The 7,668-nt window shown below is 49.3% G+C and overlaps 1 protein-coding gene across 5 annotated transcripts in view; it reads right to left on the reverse strand.

The window, feature by feature from the left end:
- The window catches only part of PPM1B (protein phosphatase, Mg2+/Mn2+ dependent 1B), a 104,615-nt gene that overhangs the window by 96,147 nt on the left and 800 nt on the right, over nucleotides 1-7,668 (reverse strand). For 4 of the 5 annotated variants that reach the window (XM_025205722.1, XM_025205771.1, XM_025205537.1 and 1 more), the window contains exon 1: nucleotides 7,643-7,668. The exons of the other annotated variant lie outside the window; for it this stretch is intronic. The gene's annotated coding sequence lies outside the window, so the exon portion shown is untranslated. The remainder of the gene's footprint in view (nucleotides 1-7,642) is intronic. 5 annotated transcript variants of the gene reach the window in all.

A 7,668-nucleotide genomic window follows, 5' to 3' on the forward strand; every position in this document is an offset into this window, starting at 1 on the left:
GACGAGGCATGGAGGGCATATGCCCCTGCACCTTCCCCACCAGATCTGTGCACAGGGTGAGGGTGGGCTGCCTACTGCACAGTCCGGGCCAGGGCCGCTCCAGCCTCTTCCTAGCAGTTGTGCTCAGGCCAGGCAGGGCAGAAGCAGTGGCAGTAGTGGGGAGGAAGGGGGGAAAGAAGCTACAGCAAATTTTGGGGTGCCTCAGGCCCTTCCATAGCTCCCCCTCCCAGTGCTGCTGCCACCCAGTTCAAGCACAGCCACCGGAGAGAGGCTGGAGCAGCCCCAGCCCTGAGTACACAGCCCACCCTCATCCTGTGTACAGATCCAGGGGGCACATGTCCCCAGTGCCTCCCCCGGGGGTGCGTGCAGTGGTAGGAGGCACCCTCCCTACCCCACTTAACCTGGACAAGCTGCCAGCTCTGTCCTGTGCCCCACTCTGGCTGGGCAGTGCCTGCCCCAGCCCTAGCCCCACTTCCTCCCTCACTGCCCCAGCCCCATGCCCCTTCCTCCCCAATAGACTTACCAACTGGACACTGCTCTCCAAGATGCTGGGCTGCACTCCTGGCTATGCACATCCATGCGGCATTTATCAGCAACATATCAGCCACATCATCTAAAAAAAGCTGATTGCCAATAATGTCAATTTTCCTTTTATTGGTGCCAATATGATATGGACTGGTGCACCTCTAATTACATTTTGTACATTCTCAGTAAAGACCTGCTTGGAGTTTTACTACCAAAATTTCCCAAATAGTTTGTTCACACTGACCATGCTCCAATCCACAGGTCAGTAGGACTTTCCTGGAAATTGAGGTTTAGCTAGAACAGAATATCAAAACTGATCAGAGAGCCATATTCTCTTGGACTCCGTGCCACCCACTGCCAGGCAGGCAACCCAATCTGACTATATGGCACAGGTGCCAGATCTGAGGGATCCAACAAAATTGGAACTGACCAGGCTGCAAAACTGAGAACCAACTGGGACATGAAATGCAAAGAGCAACTTGAGTCCATGGTGGATGAAGAAATAGGCAGCAGGATCTGGGAAGAAGGGAAGAGAAGGGGAAGACACAAGAGACTTGCTAAAGAACAAGACTAGACTACAAGAAGGAACAAGACATTGCTCCACATGAACAAGGACTAGGACAGAAAAGACTGACAAAAGTAGACAAATGGCTGTGTCCAATACAACAGTGAGGGCCAATATTTTTGGCAGGGGGACCACAAATAAGTGACGCTTTCAAGATTTGGGGCTCCTATCCCCCTTCGCTGCTCTACTTTCTGCTCCCTGCCCTGTCTGCCACTGTGTTGCCTGTCCTCTCCACATACCACACAGGCTGCCCATGGCATTTGTGGCACGCGTGCCTCCGGCTGACCACCCTTGCACTAGAGAAGCCATTTTCAAACTGCATTCTGGGGTTTCATGACAGGTCATCAAGGGTTCCACAAAGACACTGGAGGTAACAGCAGAGTGGGCAGGAAGGTAATGCACTACCTTTGCTGGGCCACAGCACCTGCATCCACATCAGCTCACATAGTCTGCAGAGCCAGAGGTAGGGGCTCCACAGCAAAAGAAGCAGTATGAAAAGGTTTCATGACTTTAGGAAGTTTGAAAGCTACTGCACCAGGGCATACCCCACTCCAGGTTTGGGACCCTGGGCTGTATTCCTAACTCCCACCATTCCTCTGCTGATAGCTAAAAACTGAAAAAGAAGTGCCCCCGCCCCACTTAAAGCTTTGCATGAGGAATAACAGCCTATTACAGTTATCAGTTACTTTGCTCTAGCAGAGGATCTATATGAGGAATTCTAAAGCGTCCAACCCTGCTGATCCTACCACACAAATTCCCATTTTCAGTTTGCTTCTTTAAAAAAAAAATTACACACACACACAAGAAACGTTTTTAAAGTTTGCAAAGTCAAAGACTCTAAAGTTCAAAAATGCTAAAATTAAGGTTGCAGGTGCTTGGGACTCTTCTCTTCCTTCAATTCCCTGTTTTTTTGCAATAAAACTTCCAAACTATGCAACTGGTGAAGAAGTCCTACATAATCCTCATGTGCACTCAAAAGAGGTCAAGCTGGTGCACTGATTGAGGCAAGGGTCCCACAAAAGAATCAGTATGTGGTCACATAAACACTACTTCATAATGCATAGATATAAAGGGAATAAATTAAGGTTTCACAATCTTAACTTCTGAATGGCAATTCTTAACTTCCGAATGCCATTTTAAGCCCCTAGAATGCTGCAAGTCTCCTCAAATTCACCAAATGTAGCAGTGCTCTCCAGCTCACTAAAGTCTCCCCTTTTCCTTCCCACAACAGTCCACTAAACATAAGCCTTTCAATTCTACCCCTACCACACATACATGACTCCCACATCCCCCCCCAGCTACGTACCCAGCTCCTGGTTGCCCAACCCCACATAACTTGTATGCAGACCTACACCTGCCAATTCTCTACATGCACTGCACATGGTCTCCCTGTTCCATTATCTATAATTCTTAAAGAGCTTCTTGTCTGACCTCCTTAGGCACAAAGCTTGAAGTTTCCTACCACCAAATCCCAAGATTTCAGTTCTACAACCCTAATTCCTCCTGAATCAGGACTCTGAACTCCTATACTTTCCTCCCTCCCTCACCAAATATGCTTCCAAGCTCCTCCCAGGTCTAAGACCACACAAACAAACACCCTCTTCTTCACCACCAAAATCACTCATCCGCTTCATGTAAAGCTCAGAGATATTGGAGATCCACCAGTATCAGTGTCAGCAAGCCCTTCACCTTTCTGCACAACCAGATTCATTCTCTGCCACCACTACAGTACATACTCAAGACCTCCAGCTTCCCACCCCAATCACTACAATTATATTTCTCACTTTAATATACACGGATGCCTCCAAACACCATCTTGTCAGCTCTCCCATTCCATTCATCAGATGTCCAGCTTCCTTAACTGCACCGATTTATACCCCTTGGCTCCTTTCACTCGCCATGTAAGCCCCTTAACCTCACCAACACTCAACTTCAAAAAAAGTAAGGCTTACAAGCTTATGCTCTAAATACATACAGGCTTGCTATCTTTTTCATCACTGAGCTCTACAAGAAGACTACATAACATGCACACAAAACGCCCAGCACTCTTAGCCCCCACATTCTCTCAGCCACTTGCACCTAACCACATACAAGGCATCACATTTTTCCACCCTTGTTACATTTTCTATAACCAAAAACACAACTAACTCTCCTCAACAAACAGACCTAAACTACACCACCCTCCCCAATGCATCCGCTGCCACACTGCACACAACTCCCATTCCCTGACACAGGGGTGGGCAATTATTTCAGGTGGAGGGCCTTTTACTGAGTTTTGGCAAGCCATCAAGGCCTGCATGACAGGCAGCCAGAGCAGATAAATATTCATTTTCTAAATGTTTTTAAGGGCTCTGTGGGCTAGACAGAATGGCCTGGAGGGCCGCATTTTGCCCACCCCTGCCCTAACACCTGGACATGAACACTTTCCCCACCTCCATCCCATAAGAAATAAACAAGCATCCTCAAGGTTCTGGCCTACACCCACTCCAAAATATGTGAACTGTCACTTGTACACAATGTACATGTAGAGGCAGCCTAGCTCCTGCTCTCATAACACACATATACTAAGGTTATCTATGCTAGACTTCAAGTTAATTATCACCAACTAGAGGTATTTGACACCTTGTGTCCAAACTAGTGTTCATAAATATATTTGTTTAACTAGCTAGATTTAACTGGCAATTAATCATAGGGGTTTTTTTTTAATCTACTTTGACTTGCTACCATGTAAAGGCTATAAGCTGACTTGCCTTCACTAAGACTTGACCTTATATTGGCTATCACAAGTTAAAACATAGTATTCTCTTTAGTGCAGTTAAGGTCATAGAAGCCTCGCAGCCCACCTAATATAACCTCCTGGGCACACCCCTGATCCCTATTCATAACATGCACAGAACTCCTGACTCTTGCCCCTAAGAGTCTCCCTTCTTCACTCTCCCCTGCCACTCCTCCTGCAAAAAAAACACTCCTTATCTATAAAGACCAGAGCTCTCCTTCCCCAATAGCACCCTGTGCAGGCTTCCCAGGTTCCCTTTCACCACACAGACATTCACCCTCCTAGCATTTCCCCATCCCAATACAAACATAGCCTCGAAACTTCTACTCTTTCACCCCTTCTCACCCCACACACAGCTTCCCACTCTTCACAACACATACCTCTAAAAGTTCCTCATACCCTTCTCCCCTTTTTTAATCTACACATAAACCCTCTCAGTTTCTCATATTTATTCTCTCTTCAAATCTCCAGAGCAGGTTCTTCTCTTACCCCAGACTAAAGAGAAATCACACCAAACATTTTCTCCCATCTAATTGCATTCCTCCTCAACATAATTTACCAATTGCCCTATGCCCCATTCTACCATCAGAACAAAAAGGTTTTCCAAGCCAGTCCCTACACTGGTGTGGCCAAGGCACCATAGGTGTCACAAGTAGCATGGACAGCCTCTATATGAGGCACATATCAGTTCTGGGAGGGGACAGACAGCATAGTGGCAGGGCAGGAAGCAGAAAGCAGAGCAGCAAATCATGCAGGGAAGCACAGGACAAGCAAAAAACAGAGCAGATCAGGTAAGGGAAAAGGACTGAAGTGCAAGGCTAAATTTGTGGCACAACTGCTGAAAAGGATGGCCCCCACTGCTGTACACGCTGTTCACAGACCTTACCAATTTCCTCATTTTTGCCACACCTTCACCACACATTACTCCTAATTTCCCCTCTGTCTCTCCAAAATATGTACACCCAAAGACTCCTTGCATGTCGTCCCCAAATAAAAAACTTACCATTTCATCAAATACAACAAAGACACCGGTCCCCGTTTCTCTTGTCCCCAATGCAGCTGCTCCCTCACTCCTCTCATTATAGGAACCTGCCAATTTGCAGGTTCCTGCAGACTTTGCCCTAAACTGTCTCAGAGCATAAGGGCTAGGATCCCTGCCAGGCTGTAACCTGTTGCTCTGCACAATTCACATAAGATACACAAGCCTACCCAACAGTCTGCAACTTTCCCACACTCCAGCATACCCACAGATTCCTATTTCTCCACCTCAGTATTGCTACAAGCGCACTCTCTCTACCCAACATACATGGCCACCAGCCCATACTTTCCTTCCAGTCACCTACCACCAGTCTACAAGCCACCTTTCCCCCTACTGCTATAAATATAGCTATGGACCCAACACCTAGCCAGCTCTCTTCCCTTCCACAAAGTCCACTGGCCCACCACTTCTCCCCAACACAGCTCTTCAAACTGCCACCATACTTCCTTGTATATGCAAAGGCATAGCTTCCACTTCCCTGACCCCAAAAAAGTTCCAGGCATGCTTGCCTGTCTGGCCACCCACTCTCCTCAAAATACAAACTCGGGCTCCCCTCAGGTGCGTAACAGGGACCTCGGCTACCAGCCACTTCCCCCCCACCTCCACCCACCAGTCAGAAAATGCATGCTCCTGTGTCTCAATCATATCCCATAATATATGCAAAGGACACAGAAACCACTCCCTCCAGCCTCCCTACAACACGCATCTAGCCCACCTACCCCATACCAAGCACCCAACACAACAAGTTCATGGCCTCCTATCCATCTATAATCCCCACCATACCTTCTGGCCCTTCCCACTACTTCCCGTCCCCATCCCAGTATATAGACAGGCAAGCCAACCAGCTTGCCACTTCCCTTTCCACAATACATTTGAAGTCTGCCCAACCACCATCTGTCCTCCCCAATGAATCCATGCTCCTATCTACTACTCTACCAAAAAATATATATGCACAGACTCACTTGTCTCCCATGGGTAAAGCCACACACACCACTTTTACCACATGCCTGCCATCTTGCGCTATGAAGAAACCTACAGCCCACCCCCATCTGCCTGCTACCACCTGAAAATACACAAAGACCTACTTCACTAAGAACTGTGTCACATATGCACAGCCAATAGCATCACAATGAAGACACAGCTTTGTCTACCCCATCACTGGTAATATACATGCAAACCCACCTGCATCTTCTTTTCGAAATACACATGCAGGCCTGCTCCCACCACCTTCTTACACAGACCCTTCCCTCACACATCACCTTTTTTCTCCATCTACCAATACACACACAAAGATCTTCTTTGCCCACCCAATACATATGAAGAGCCTTGTCCAGCTGTCCCTTCATTATTTCCAATACACACACACACCTCAAGGTCTTTGCCTTTAATTATATAAATACACACTAAGGCTTTGTCCATTTGTCACCTCTATGCCCCACTTGTGGTAGAGTTCTTGCCCACCTGCTCTCCCTCCCAAAATAGAGAGACCTTACTTATCTACCATCTCTGCCCGCTACCAATAGACACAGAGACTTTGTGTACCTGCTAGTCCCCCTTCTTCCACTACACACAGATACAAAAGCTCTGTCTGGTAACCATCATCAATCACCCCTCCTTTCTTTATACACACAAATGCAGACACACCTGTCTCATTTGCCCCCCCATGTCTCCTATTTACAACACACACAGACCCAAGCCTACCCATTGCTCTTGGACCTTCCAGTACACACAAAACTATCAAATCCCCTCCTCTGACAGTCCCACCAGCACACACATATCCAGACCTTGCCTACAAACCATCCCCCTTCCTCCACCTGTCAATAAGCACAAGTGAGCACGCAGGCCCTGTCCATCTGTCCCTTCAGCTGCCCACCTGCAAATAATAATGCATGTACATACATGTACCTTCCCACCTGTCAACATACCTTACCTGATACACACAGAAGCCACCTCTACCCCCAGCTCTACTGGCCAACACACATGTTCCCAGGCCCTGTCCTCCTGCTTCTTGCATTTTAACATCTGCCAATGCCTTACCCGACCAACACAGAGGCCTGGCCCACTTGTCACCTTATCTCTCCCTCCTCCAGCCAACGTGCACCCACCCTCATATGCACGTTCGGACCCTGCCAGCCAGTCCCTTCCCCCCTCCACCCACCAGCATCACAGAAACCATAGAGAAACACAGCTGGAAGGAACCTCAAGGGGATACAGCAGTCCACAGAAACACATGCACCAGGCCTCTGCCTGCTGGCCACCCAGCACCCACAGCAACACTCCCCATGGGCTGACCAGATGCATGCTCACAGGGAGGGAGGGAGGGAGGGGGACTCAGGCAAAGGCCTTCCCCACCTCCCACCTCTGCCTCCCCATGCACGGGAGCACACATCACAGAGGCCCTACCCACCTACACACACACACACACCCCTTCCCGCCCCCACCTGCCACTCCTTCCCCTCCCCAACCCGGACGAAACGCGCTCAGAGTAGGGCAGGGCCTGAGGCGGGCAACTTCAGCAGGCGCAGGGCTCCCTACAGGCGCGCAGGCCTCTCCTCCACCCAGGGGCAAAGACGCCCCCGCAACAGACGCGCGCACGCAGCGGCCTGGCCCACCTGCCGCCAAGGCGCGCAGCACCCGCCCACCCCACGCCGGTGGGTTGGAAGGGAAGCTCCGGGGTCACCCGGCCCAGGCGCAGGTGCAGGACCCCCTGCCCCGGCCCGGCTAGGCCCCCTTTTACCTGGCCGCGAGCAAGTGGCAGCGCCT

This window comes from Alligator sinensis, unplaced genomic scaffold (assembly GCF_000455745.1).
Source record: "Alligator sinensis unplaced genomic scaffold, ASM45574v1 scaffold131_1, whole genome shotgun sequence".
In the NCBI taxonomy this organism is placed as follows: Eukaryota; Metazoa; Chordata; order Crocodylia; family Alligatoridae; genus Alligator; species Alligator sinensis.